Source organism: Falco biarmicus, chromosome 14 (genome assembly GCF_023638135.1).
Source record: "Falco biarmicus isolate bFalBia1 chromosome 14, bFalBia1.pri, whole genome shotgun sequence".
Classification (NCBI taxonomy): Eukaryota; Metazoa; Chordata; class Aves; order Falconiformes; family Falconidae; genus Falco; species Falco biarmicus.
In genome coordinates, this window is record NC_079301.1 from 8,759,659 (window position 1) to 8,774,241 (window position 14,583).

Sequence of the window (14,583 nt, forward strand, 5' to 3'; positions counted from 1 at the left end):
CCTGATCTCTCTCAGGTCCCAATTTCGTCACTTCCTTGCACTCACTCAATTTTTGTGTGTTACATTTGAAGGTTTGTTGGCAGCAAATGAGAACTTCAAATTCAGACAACTTCTGCTTACTTGCTGCGTGCTCTTACCTAGTTTTGGACATGAATACAACCTCAAACTGGAGAGGGTTACAGGAACAGTTTTCTTTCAGAAGTTTTTGGCAATTTCCAAGAGCTGAAAGCTAATTATTTTGGCACAAAGAGGCACCAAAGAATCCTTCAACTATGACATTCCTGTATAAGGTTTCCTCGACACTTTTGTCTGAGAGGAAAAAGAAAGAGAAGTAATAAAAAGCCCACATATATCTTTTTTGAGATAAAGAACAGCTTTGCTACAAGAAGAAATTAAATAGAGAAAGCTCTTCAGGTTGAAGAAAAAAAGATGACTGCAGAGGGAAATTACAGCAGTCTATAAAATGCTGAATGGAGAAGGTAAATACAGAATAATTGTTCACTTTCTTTTGCAGTACAAAAGCTGAGGGGGCATCCAACAAAGTCATTAAGCAGCAGGTTTAAAACAAACACACCCAAAAGGAAGTACTGTTTCATACCGTCCATAATTGCATTGTGGCAGTCAGTGCCTCAGGAGGTTGTGGAGACTGAAAATGGATTTTAAAAGGCATTAAACAAATTCATGGGGGACAGTGTGATCAGCAGCAAATAAACACAGTAGCTTAGGTGAAACTTTTCGGGTTTTCAAACCCATACCCAGCTGATTTCCCAAAGCTGGGAGGAGGCGACACCAAGTCAAAATGATTCAGTATGTGGCCTTTTTCTTCATCGCTAAGCATCTGCCGCTGACTGTTCCTGGAAACAGCGTGGCAGTTCCTGTTGTTCAGTGTGGAGCTATGAAGCAGTGTGTTGCACATCAGTTACAAGCAGTAAACTAAACTGTTCTCTGCATTCTTCTGCTCGGCTCTTCTCCATCTTCCAGCAGGCTTCCTCTGAGAGCAAGAGATGCTTCTGGCAGAGCTTCAGGATCCAACCCTCCTCCTCCTCTCCTTCCTCCCCCCCATTCCTTTTCCCTAGAGCAACCACACTTGTAATTGTGCAGAGAGAGAACATTACATCAGCTATCAAAGTGCTAATCTCAGGTTAAAACAAGGAAAATGTTAATCCTATGTTTTGGTATTTAATTGTAGCCTCTGTATCTCATATTCAAAGGGTAGAAAATGCAGCTGTTCTCCATTCTTGGTCAAAAAGCTCCCCAGTCCCCAATAATAATTTGGTACTATCTACAAAAAAAGAAAGAAAAGGCAACAGAACAACTGCTCTCCATAGCCAAGTGAAAGTAACAATTTACCTCAGACAGCAAGGAAAAACAAACAAACAAAAAGAAAAACCAGAAACTCCACCCTGAAGTCACTCAGTTTCATTTTAAAAAATAGTAACTGCAATAAAAGATTTGATGTGCAACATTTACAAAAGACAAGAATTTCCAATTATGATCATGCCCAGTCTTTAAAAAAAAAAAAAGAAAAAAAAGGCTGTAGTAACGCCAATTCTCTTCCAAACAATTTCAGAACAGAGTCAGAAACATTTTCAAACTTCAATTATTCCCTATTCAGCTAAACCCATTGTGTTTGCAAGGAAAATCCAACTGAACTGGGAGTTTGTGCCAGCCATTTCCCATGTCACAACATGTTCATTCATCACCCCAACACTTCCCCAGCCTTGCACAAAGCACACACACTCTACAGCATCCCTGAGACAAGGAGAGGCAGCTTGTCCCTTACCTCCCAGCAGTCCTACCCTCTCCTGCTGCCCCCTTCCCTTGCCCTGCTGCAATCTCCCCTTTCCTCCCAGCACACCCCCCTCCTGCTCCTTCATTTTACCATCCAGCAGCCGGGCAGAAAAGAAAGAGGAGAAAGCAGCACAGTAGGAGGGAAGGAAAAGGATGTGGTGGGTGATGAGCGCTGGGCACAGACTTTACAGATATACAAAAAATGAAACAGGATTACAAATTCAAGGGGGAAGACCACAAAAGCCTAGTGATGGTCTAGCACAGTGGGAATCTGTGATGAGCTACTGATGACTCAAGGTTTCCATAGCACTTGTATTCTCAGCTTCAGAACACACTGAACAAAAAATCTTAAGGCAAGGGGTATACTTGCAGTAAGGCTGGGGGTCCTAAGTTGTTCTGCACCCCTGCTAACGTGACTGTCCTGGGAAGAGAGTCATTGATACTGGACTGTGCCCTTCAAGGGTTAGTATCTCGGTGCCAACACTTCGGAGTTTCCTACTAAGAGCTCACAGCCTCTTTGCCCTTCCCCAGGTGCTCAACACTCCTCAGTGCTCACACACATTAAGGAACACAGACAGGAGAAAAATGAAAATGGTAGGAGAACAGATTCACGGAAGCAAAACAAGTAAAAAACCACTTTGAAAAGTAACTGTGAAAAAAAAAGTGTAGATCAGAAGGAAAACAAGCCCAGAAAGAAGCATAGGTCTAACAAGGTTCCTGTGTTCTATAGGAAGAGCCTCAATTACAAAAAAATGCATAACTTAATAAACTGAAACCATATACTACCTTTTGATACACATAACAGGAGCTCACCTGAATCACATCCCAGGCAACCAGAATCAACTGATAAAACTAAAAAGATCATAGAAATAGAAACGAATTTTTTTTATTTAGAAATTAGTACCAAAGAGGGTATTCAGCCATTTGACTACTTTTCTTTTTTCTTCTAAATCTTAACAGTGTATTACATCTTAGTATATCAAGGCACAACACTTCAGAATGGTGGCAACAAAGGAAAAATTAGCCTCAGCCTTCCAAAGAGAATTTCAGTGAAATGCAGACATCTCAGTTAATGGGCTTTGACTGTGGGTATTTTAGCTCTAGGCAGTCTAGCCCGGTGCACTTTGAGCTTAATTCTCGGTGGTATCAATCACTTGAAACTCCAGATGAACTCAGTAAGATCAGCAGCTGATGCTAGTCAGTCAGGCCCAGCTGCCCTGAAATGGTTAATCGTAGGCATTAAAAAATGTGAATCCACCAACGTTTGGACAACCAGAGATTCATCTAGTATAAGCCTAAGAGGGCAGTAGGACCCTAAAGGCAAAGATACTGCCTGACATCACTGGCAGGGCAACAAACAACAAATAGAAAGACTTTTGTTCTGATAGTGATACCCAAACATATTTTTTCCCGTGTGCAGCGCTCCTGCGTGAAGAAGGGTTGTCCCTGGGCCTGAAGAGAGAGCAGGACAGCACCTGTAGCTACGTGGATTGCTGCTCCTACAGGGAATGCAGCCACAGCCGGTGCATTCCTTGCTAATTAAATGCAGTCCCCAGGCTGTCAGCCAATTACCCCTGCAACCCTCCCATAGCCACGTTTGCAAACCTCTGGTCAAATAAGGGGTATGTGGAAAGCTTGGAAGGTAAGTAAATGCAATTTAAAGCCCTGCTGCATACCAGATACAACCATAATATTTTTCTTCCTCATTTACTGTTTTAAAACAAAAGCAGCAAAGGGTATCTGTCATCAAGCTGGACTCGTATTTCCCCCTCTTGTGGAGCTGCAGCTCGCTTGCTTGCAGTCTCAGAAAGCTGTCCGGTGGACCCTCTGCCTCTGGGCTTCAGGACTGGCCCAGCCACAGCACCGCTGGCTACCAGGAGCTGGTGATGTGGCAAACAGGGAGGGTAGGGCTGCAGCAACGCCACAGAAAACTGCTGTAATTGCTGCAAGTATAACATGGAGGCTCTTGCAGTCAGTGCAATTTTTTGTCAAAGTAAAAAATGAGAATATTATCTTTTTCAAAGCCTTTCTTGAAACACTACAGAGAGCTGCCTGTGTGCAAACATTATACTCAGCTGCTCCTTTTCCCAGTAGATAGGCAAAAGAGTGCTATCTAATTTCATAGGCCTGGTCTACACTATGCCTTCTGTCTCAAAATGGAGCGTTTCCCCTAATATTATTAAAATAAAGCAAACCTATCTACAAAATGGGACTTTTTGCGGACAATGAACTTCAGGGGTTTGCTAACTGTTCTTTCCTACTGAGGTTTATTTTCTCATCATAGCCTAATCATTAGTTTTACAGAGGTACAGAATACACACAGCTCAGCAAGGCAGCTGGCAGTGGCCACATCCTGCCTCCTGCCAAAATCCACTTATGAGGATCTAAACAAGCTTGGTAAAAATCCTCATTTTGTGATTGCTCTCCAACCAAGAAAGCAGCCAGGAATGATTCTGTCACCACCAGGTCTTCCCACACACCCTGCTTTCATCTTAATTTTTATTCATAGGATCATGCACGTTTCCTATGACATGGGCTGGAAGTTGCTTCTGTTGCATTTCCAAAAGGCACTGGAGGATTTCAGCATCAGTCACTGTCTCACACAGGACATAAAACAAATTTTAACAGACGATAGTGGAAAAAATCCTGAACCAAGACCTAGCACAACAAATATACAGAGAAACTCAGTCCTCCCTCTGAAAACACTGCTGTTTATTGCTGCCAAGGTCAATGAAAACTATACGCAATCTGCTTTAGCAAACCCATCAGATTTACATATACCGATAGTCTGCATTGTTAGTTCTGAAGATATTTGATAAACAGTTAAAATTGGAAGTAGGCAGGCCTCAAAAACAGCAGCTGAACAAAAACTCAGTGGGCTTGAACAGCATCGAGGCCAACCTGCTGTTTCAACAACACATTCCCTTTCCTTTTCAGTCTTGGGAGGGAGAAACATGTCAATTTTCAGAGAAATCAGTGAAGAAAATACCAATTTCTGGCCTCAAAGGCCAGGGACTATTTGTTACTCCCTTAAGGGGACCCAAACTTTATCCAGTGGCTTAAGCCATCCCAGATGTCCACCCCAAAATCCTGCAGAGCAAGGAAAGAAGGTCCAGTTAAACCCAACTACTGCCAGACTAAAAACAGCTCTCCAGATGAGCCCAGATCTGGTTTAGCATCATAACAAAGTCAAACACTTCTACCTAACCATAGTTACAGGCTTGTCATGCAGTTCTAGTACTAATTAAATTATTAGTTTGTGTGAAAGTCAGGCCTTTTGTATCTCAGCAAAATTTAAAGTGGAGCATAAACAACCAGCAAGACTGAAAAACTGTGACACTTCCCTATTACTTGTGTACTTGCCAATATTTTGGTTTAGTGACAAATATTAATCCCAACTGTTAATAGTCCTCTAAACTAACTTACATCCAACATGCCTCACATGGAGTGTTTTATTCTCATTCACTGAGGGAGAAATCAAAGTCCAATCAGTAGGAGCCAAAAGCACTTCTGTCACTGAAAATCACCTTGACTGCTGTGTACCTCCTTTTCTTCACCAGTAGACATAATTTTGACTATTAGTTACAAGTTTGAGGGGTTTTGGAAAAATTTTACACTTCCTGCCTTTTTAATTTAAATTAGGTGACATTTGCAGTCTGGTCTTCAGCAACTTACACAGGGCAATTCAGGGAATATAAGGCAGAAATGAGAGCAGGACCTCTGTTTCCTTCCCTACAGCTGTGAGCTTTGACCACTTTTCAGTGCTGCCTCCCTTACTGAAATAGTAAAGTAAAAATGCAGGCAGTTCCAGTTTTCAGATTATATGATCCCAGCCTTCCTCTTTTGTTGTTGCTCATTCATCCTTTTTATGTAACTGTTGCCTTAGCTGTGAAAACCGTAAAGGTCAACTTGACACTAAACCGTATCCCTGGGAAGAGTTATCAAAGTTGTGGACAAAACATAAAAGGCTGCCACCTATTTTCTTGATTTTGGGGAGAAAGCATGTTGGTAACTTGTTCTGAACACAACTGTTCCAGAGAACTGCACTCTAAGTACTTCTGCAATGGAATTTACTCCCTAAGATTCTGTGTGCAATGGGGGGAAGCAGTAAATAAATGGCACAGTCTTGCTGATGACTGTATATAGGGCAGAAGTAAGATCAGATAGCAGATCTGTTGTTTTCAATGAAATCAGTGGTTCAGATTTTTATCTCACATTGCTATAATTTCAGTGGTATTAGTTTATTGACTTTTATGCTAATATAATCCACAGTATCCCAAATGTACACTGTTTCTCTTAGTCACAAATTTCTTGTGAGTGTAATAAGACTCCGGTGAATTTATCAGTATTACTACAAAAAGTACAAAGAAACTAACAATAAGAATACACCAAGTGCAGTATCTATGTTGTCTACACCGAACTGTGCTGTTAGCATTGTACTGGGGAAAGGAGCAACCCAAAGGCTGCAATAGGCCAGAAGTTTTACGAGGATCCGTGCTTCACGTACGCTGGAAACACCTTTCCCATCAAAATCCCACTTTTACTATAATTAAATGCTTCAAGCAATCAGTAATTTTGTCAAAATTTCATTTTAAGGGGAAAGGAAAAATTCTGAGAGCATCTGGTGTCTTGTTTCAATGTCTTCCCTTCAAAATAATTTTACTCTGTCATGTAGCATGGTGCCTATAAATACGGTGTATACCATACTCTAGTGCAATATATTCTAAATTAAAACAGACATTTCAATTTATCCATCATGCCTTTATTTTCTGAATGCTGCAATTTTACCCTAAATAACAAATTAAACTTCACAAAACCAGTGAAAAAGATCTTTCCTTCCAGCATTCATCATGGACTTTCCTGGTTTTTTCCATTCCTCTCTGGAGCAAGGTGGGTGCAGTCCTGCAAGGAGAACATGGCAGGAAGGCTGCTTTGGGGGCTCACTATCCATGAAGAGATTTGCAGCTCAGGCTCACGTCACCTCGCTCTCCCCACGCTCGCTCCCAAGCTGGCGCGCTGGTGTCTTGCTGGGCTGCGCTCATCGGGCAGAGCTGAGGAGGAGGTGAAAAGCAGCATGTGGAAATGCAGTGGGAAGCCGAAGCAGGCCGTGCCGATTGCAGCGGGAGAGCTTGCGACGGCCGCAGCATTGCGATGGCACAGCGGGCAGTTCCCACAGCAACCCGCTGCTCCCTGGCTCCTCTGCACAGGCAGCGCTGAGCTGGCAGAGCCTTGCTCTGAGCATGTCAGACAGTTTTGAAAGAAAGGTTACAAACTTCAAACAGACAGAGATTATGCTCCAGCAGGGCTGTAGCTAGGTATAATTCAGCGAACCTCTGCCACCCCCCACAAAAGACCCACCACCGCTGAGCTGAGCCATCCCGTCGGCTGCACTCAGGCTGCGTAGGCACTGCAGGTCTGCCACTGAACCCCAGGTTACACAGCATTCTCCTGCCAGTCCCAGAGGACGTGTGGGAGCTATCCTTGTCCCCTCTGACATTTTCCTGAGTTTCAAAAGGGTGGTTCATCTGATAGTTGGTCATCACACTGAAAAAAAGGAAATTAATTTTAAATAAATTTCGTAATGTTTGCATTTCAGAATAAATGTAAATTTGCACCAGAACAAAAAGCAATGTGGAATAAGGCTTTCAAATGTGTTGGTACAAGCTTGCACATGAGGCAGTCACAGATGATTGATATGATGACTGATACTATAATTTAGCTTTTTATGCAGTTTAAATGAGCATTCAATTCTGTACCCTTTAATCACAAAGTGGCATTTCATCTCATGAGTAGCCAGCTGTAGTTCGATAAAAGAAAGGCTACCCAACAGGAACAGGCAAAGTAGGCTGAGGCCTCAAAAAAACCCCAGATCAAAAACGTTATTTGAAAAATGAAATATTAATATGGGCAAGGCTTCCAACTAAATGTTTCCTTTGGTATTTGCTCAAGTGAATGTTATACCTCTAGTGGCAGTAGAAGTGAATTACTTAGCATAATGGCTATGGAAAATTCAGACTACAGTTAAATAGTTTCTACATCTTGGATATAGGTATGTACATACAAAAATGTATGTCATTTTTGAAAAATGAAATCTTAAATCCCCATGTTGGTAATTCACCTTCTCAGAGCCTGAAAGTCGAGCAAGAGACATAAGCAGGCCTTTCCAAGTTAAATACTGTAATTTGTCCAAATAAAATGACAGAATGCAGGCTCACACCCAGTATTCGGATGCGGCCATGGCTTCTGCTGAAGTTACCAGATATGTCCATTACCTCAAAGGAAAGTTTGTTATAAAAATGCTAATGCACAACTCGTCCCTGCAGGCACAGGGGAAGGCAAACTGCATGCTACAGCTGCAGAGGAGACACACTGCTCTGGAGAGGGAGGCACATGGCAAGACTGGTTTAGGCTGCGACAGTTGCGGAGTCTGTCTGTGGACAAGTATCTCCTCCCAAATCCAGCTGTGTTGACAGCAGAGTCCTCCCCCAGTGTGCCCAGAGGCTGCTGAGCATTGCCCTGCAATAGGTTACCGCCCCTCTGATCTGGATTTACTTGTTTGAACACTCCCTAACCTATTTCACTGAAAATCAGCTGGGCCAGCAAACTCTTATTACTTAAAATGTTAGGCCAGGGTTGCAGACACGTTTTCTTCCCTGCAAAGCAAGCTCCAGCTATTTCTATTCCCCCGATCTTTAGCTACACTTCGGCTCTGCACCCCCCACCCCATTGGTCTATGCACTATTTTATCTATTTTTATAAACCAAATTTGTTGGGGTTTGGGTTTTTTTAAGTTGGATTCCCCCATGCGTCTGATTCACTTAACTAAATGTTATGGTCTGTGCCAACCAACAACAGAGGAGATGGCATGGGGCTGGAAAAAATGGCCAGGAGGTCCCTATATCACATTTGTCTTCAGGATAGAGGTCTGCAGGAATCCATGGTCTGATACTTCCTAATCCCCCTCTGAATTTGGCTTTTGGTAAACTACATGACTCGAGACATTTTACAGTCGTCTCATCAACGATCTCAATCTCTTGTTAATGTCATACTCTCCAGATCCACCAGACTCAGTAGGATCTCTACAATCAAAGTTGTTTTTTTTTTTTTAGTCTGGGCCTTCATTTAAGTAATTCGGGATGTGGCTGTTGCCAAGTTGTACCGTCCCATACACAGTTCAGAATATGCCCAAGGCATGTTGCTTCTAATGCCTTGAGTCAAAGGTCACATAATACCAGATGGAGAAATAAACTCTAACCTCTAATTTGAGTGTGTGCAATTCAAGCGCAAGTAGGATCTGTGCTGACAGTGTCCTCTTCAAGTCAGTGCACGTATATTATCTGCACTGTAAACTTCTCAGTCGTTGGTGGCAGCAAAGCCCAAATCCAGACGTTTTTTGAATTTCCAGGTCAGAGATCAACTCCAGCGTGCTCACCTCCCAGATCTCTATTCTGCAGTGTGTCTGCAACATACCAAAGGCTGCACGAACTAAGCATGAGACCATCTGCTTAGCAGCAACAACAGCTTCTTGGTTTTGACTCCCAGCCTTTTTAAATCCCTTGTCTTTGTCCTGCTGACCATTATAAGGAACGAGTTCAGCAGGAAGGACAAGTGGTTTCCAGAGTAATTCCCAGAAGAACTCCATGAGGGAGCCTGGAGCACGCCTTGGTGCCATGCTCAAGAAACAGAGCGTGCAATGTGGAGGGCCCTTCAGAGAGGGCCAGGATCAGAAAGAGAAGGACAAATGGTGCTTGTGGTCAGCTTTTAAAGACAAATCTAAATATCAGGGCAGGTATTTGCTAACACGATAGCAAAGCCATCAGTGAGGCTGCCCTGCCTCCCTCTGTACAGCTGCACAAAGACTTAATACATTGCACACGTAGAATGCTTGAGCAGCAGAGGTGCAAAATGGATTGTATTAAGTGAAGCTTTTAATAAGATTTTGATAACAGTGATTTTTATGTTAATCTCTAAAGAATTTGCTTTTGTAACATTTAACTGATAAGCATATAATCTAGTTTTAATTTAATCTCTGCAGGTGTTTCCCAATAGTAAATGTTAAAATTTTATTGCTTCCTTAGGCAGTAATAATAGGGAAAAATCTGTAAGGTTCCTAGCGTCCATTTGTATGCAGATAGCATCATATTTTATAATGGCTGTAAATCTGACAGGATAGCCTCTTACTTTTGAGATGACATTATAAATACGTGTCAACACTGAAGTAAACATTCAGAAGGAAAATGAAATAGAGATGTTATTAGAGGTCTAATGAAACAACCATAACTGCTTATTTATAAGAGATGTATATGCACATCCTTGAAAGAAGTAGAGCCCATGCTGGGTTTGCAGGTTTCCGATGAGCAGGACAATGGAGATTCTCAGCAGGGTCCTACAGACGATGCAGAAATAGATCCTACACTTCATAAAGACGATGACTGTCGATAAAACTCTAAATGTTTGCTCCCTCTGAGGTTTCTAAATGATTATAAATACCATGGTATGTCTAAGACTCAATTATGGCTTCTTTCATACAGCTTCACAGAGCAAAGCATAGGTCAGGAACTCCCACACGAAGAACCATGCGACACCCAGTACAAGGAACTGAACGCTGATACCTGTCTGAAGTATAAAGCATACTTTGGGCAAAATTCACTCAGCACAAGGCCCGAGAGGGACTTGAATGATCACTTAGATCTTACATCGGCCTTATTCTCAAGAATGAGCATGCATGAAACCTGCCCTTGTTTTACATTCAGTGTTTTAAAGACAGCTACAATTTAGGCTGTATTTTCGCCAAATCATTTTATCTGTTCTGCAGCAAATATGTCACTCTGGCATGCTGTGCTCACCGTGTCCATAGGTACATCTCAGGGACCCATCAGCACGGGCAGAGAGATAAGCTAAAGGACTTCTAAGGTGGAACTGGCTTGCCTCCAGCCATTGTGGAACATGGGCAGAGAGAGCTTTGAGCTGTCTTTACTCTCCTGTATAGGCATGCCCTGAAAGGGATTACACTTTAACAGAGGTCTAGGTATTTCCTCAACAGTGCTTAGATATGTGGCTCCCAAGGTCCACATTATTAGTCATAAAAACAAAGTCTAACCTCTGACACAAAAAACTGCATGCTAGTACATTTAAGTCCCTAGTGACACAAAATGGGAATACAGCATGCTGCCATTTGCAGGGGGGGAGGAATCTGAAAAGCTGCCATATAAGCAAGCAAAAAAAACCCCAACCAAACCTTACCGGTGAATTAAAGTTACTAGAACAGCTTGGACTATTTAGGCTGGGCAATTCTTGCTTCTGTTACAAGTCAGAATATGTATGCTGCTTTAAGGTGGCAGTTTGAAAGCAGTATTTTGTTTCTTTTGATAGTCTCTTAAAGTGAAAAAAAGATCTTTTATTATGAGGGTTTTATAAATAGGTATTAATTAGAAAGAAAACTCAGTTTTCTACAGAAAGACAAGACAAAAACAACACAACACGGGCGTGAATAGAAATGCAGATACCTCACTTCATTTCCTGAGTTACTTCAAAGTCAAAGAGGATCTGCCATGTTGTGCCATGGAGAAGGCAACCGTCAAGAAAAACAAAATATCCTAATAAGAGTATTGCCTATTAAGGATTAAATGCATTAAGAGCTATAGGTTAGATTCAGATATATAAAATGTTTAGGTCTCTCCTGTCTGCACACTAGTTCTTTTCCTGTCAGAGTTTGTAAAAATACAATTTATTTTGTGTATAAAGAATCTGAGGATTCTTTAAAGGAGGCCCCCTCATAAAGTGTTTGCAGTCAGCCTCTCCAGCTGCACAACTATCACACATGTGCCAATGTTACAGGCACACTGGGCTAGTGGTGACCACAGAACCCAAGTGCTGTACCCTCTGTACCTAAACACTACACAATCTCCTTAAGCCATGGCAGACAAAGTGGAACTTTTTGCTAATCAGGTGTGAAAATTACAGGAATCAGGCATAATGCTGTGTTTCTCACAACTTAAGAAAGTCTCCTCCATGATAAATGAGTTGAGAATCTCCCATATGAAGTATTTAAACAGATGGATAATCACCACAGCAACCAAAACCGACATAGTCATTCAGGAGCATTCTGTATCTACAGACTCCAGTCTCACGTTTCATGCTGCAAGGAGGCAGTATTTGATGTAACCGAAGACTAACCAATGCTTTTACGTAGCTTGCAGTGGTTTCTAAGGTAGGTAAAAAAGCAGAGGACCAAACATTAGCTACAGGAACAGAACTTTTTTACACCTCAGGTCCTACTTAAAGTGACCTCACAAACTTGTCGCAGATTCTCTACTGCATCGTCTATTTCTACTCCTTAGCATCTGTATTTCAGATTTCTTCATCCACATTTTCTCCTCCCGTCTTTTCTCTGCTCTAACAGCATCGTAACAAGGACTGCAACCTCAATCTGCCTCTGATCCTAGAAATCATTAATTATTTGGGCGAAATAAAGTAGCCCAACCAGGAGAAAGCAAAAGAAACAATAACCTAATGATAAAGGAGAAAACTTCCCACAGATCTGAGATACTACTAGTTACTGCCACCCATGGCAGTAGTCTCCATCTCCCACGTTGCAGATGAGCAGTCTACCCACAGTACACGGCATATGGACACACTCATACACATCCTCTCAACGATTTTTTTCATCCACCTAAAGCACCGAGCCTTGCTGGCATGGCAGTGAGAAGGGCAGTAGGTCTGTGCCAGGCCAGGCTTTGGGCATGCCCCAAAACCAAAAATCTCGGCACCAGTGAGTTTATCAAGCAGCTCTGTAATATTTTCACATACGTCAGTACTGGTTAAATAGTGATGGCATATATGTAACTTTAGTAGTGTCTGGGATGGGGCATAAATCTCTCTCAAGGGCACATTATTGCACAATTGTCAGTGATGTGGGGTTTGTGCTCTCTGAAGCATCAGGCACTAGCAACAAGAACAGAAGAACACTGACTCCTACTTGTATGCACACAAACTTTAACATTTAATTGGAGTTAACACAGGGCTTTTAAAATAACAAAATAACCTAAAACCAAGCTTCAGCAATAGGTAAGAGGAGACTGGCATGATTTCTGATTTTCAATAGGTGGCCAGTGGATGCAAACATTATTAAATGTGTGATAGATAAACCAAAGTTGAATCCTGGTAAATTTATAAAGGGAGACCTAAAACTTGTTTTCAGAGATTCTGAACTTTCTTTGTAAATGAGCTGGGTGAATTGGAAACCATCAGCTTAGCTAATTAACGTGCTTCTAAGTCTAGCCATTTTAAATTATGTTTTTTCTAATTTGATCATTCTGTTTATACAAATTTGAGTATCTCTGAAGCATGTTTATGTCTGCTGCTTCTCCCGAGACAGGTTTGCAAAATCAGCAACACCCTGCATTTGATTAATACTCAGTAAAAACAATAATCTTCTGAATGTATCCTGAAGGCTGATGTCTGATAAGTCTGTTTAAAACCAAGAATTCCAGTTTATTTATAAACATGTTAAACCCCATAAGCTGATTGACACTTGTCAAGAAACAAAATATTTTGCGTTTTCACTGCATGCATCTGCAGAAATTCTGACGAGATTGTTATTTCTATATATAACAATTTAACTGTAATATTATGTGATTTGTGGCTGTAAGACTGAAACTTAATAAACTATTAGCAACTACTAGATCTGCAGAAGTTTTTTTTCCTGATCTACTATCAGGAAAAAGGTGAGCACTAACACATCTTGGCTAAAGTGCAAAATGGGTATTTTTTTTATTATTTAACATCTTACATTATTTTAAACAGACAAAATACATAACTTCCTGTCCTGGATTGTTTCATTATTTGTTTCACGATGTTATTGTGAAATACTAATGGCTGTTGTGTTTATTTCACCACTGAAGTGTGTTCATTTCACTGGTGGGTAAAGCCTGGTAAAGGGTCAAAGATTTTGCAATCCTGCTGACTGGATGGCTTAATATAAACCTTAATTATTCACCCAACATACAACAAAAGTCTTTTGCTGCATTAATAATCGGAAAGTTGCAGATGATCTTAGGTGACCATTACGCTGCTGCGTGTTTTTTAGATTATACAGGGCTTAAAAGCCCAAGCGAGGAAAAAGCCCAGCTCAAGGTGACAGGGGATATGCATAAAATGGGCTGAAGCCCAGTTTAACAAAAACACACCAGTAAGAAGACTACAGAAGAAAGGTAACAGAAAGAGGAACAGTTTAGAGACAACATGCCCCATTTAAGCTGTTCTGCTGTACGATCAGAGCATCACAAACACACGTCCCCCTTGTTTTATCCTGCGCTGAGGCTGACCCCCGCCGGGGGACGGGCAAGGGGCCGGGGAGCCCGCAGGCCAGGACCCACGGCAGCCCCACGGCCAGCGAGAGCGAAGAGCGGCCGGGAACCCTGAGGGAAGGGGCCAGCCCTCAGAAACCACTGGATGAGGGAAATTATTCCTAAAAGACACCGTCCCGCGCGACAGGCGCGCCGGGCCGGTTGCAGACCCCCCCACTTCCCGCCGCGGGGCCTCCCCTCGCTCTGCGGCCGGGGCAGCGCAGCGCAGCCCAGCCCGGCTGCTCACCCCTTCCCCGCGGCGCCGGGGCTCCCCGGAACGGCGGCGTGGCACGGCCCCAGACCGTGCTACCGGTTGGGGATGGAAGCAGCCGAGAAACGAGGCCCCGCCGCCAAGGGCAGCACCAGGCCCTGAGCACCGCCCGCCCAGGCTGGCATGGCGGCGGCAGGGAGGGGGCAGTGACGGTGGCGGGCGAGGGGCGGGGCG

The 14,583-nt window shown here is 42.6% G+C and overlaps 1 long non-coding RNA gene across 1 annotated transcript; it reads right to left on the reverse strand.

The window, feature by feature from the left end:
• Positions 1-6,539: 6,539 nt before the first annotated feature.
• On the reverse strand, positions 6,540-14,562 carry LOC130158866 (uncharacterized). The gene is made up of 2 exons (XR_008825513.1): positions 14,386-14,562; positions 6,540-7,335 (listed from the first exon to the last, which is right to left on the reverse strand). It is a non-coding gene; the product is annotated as an uncharacterized LOC130158866 (long non-coding RNA).
• Between the last annotated feature and the right edge of the window lie 21 nt (positions 14,563-14,583).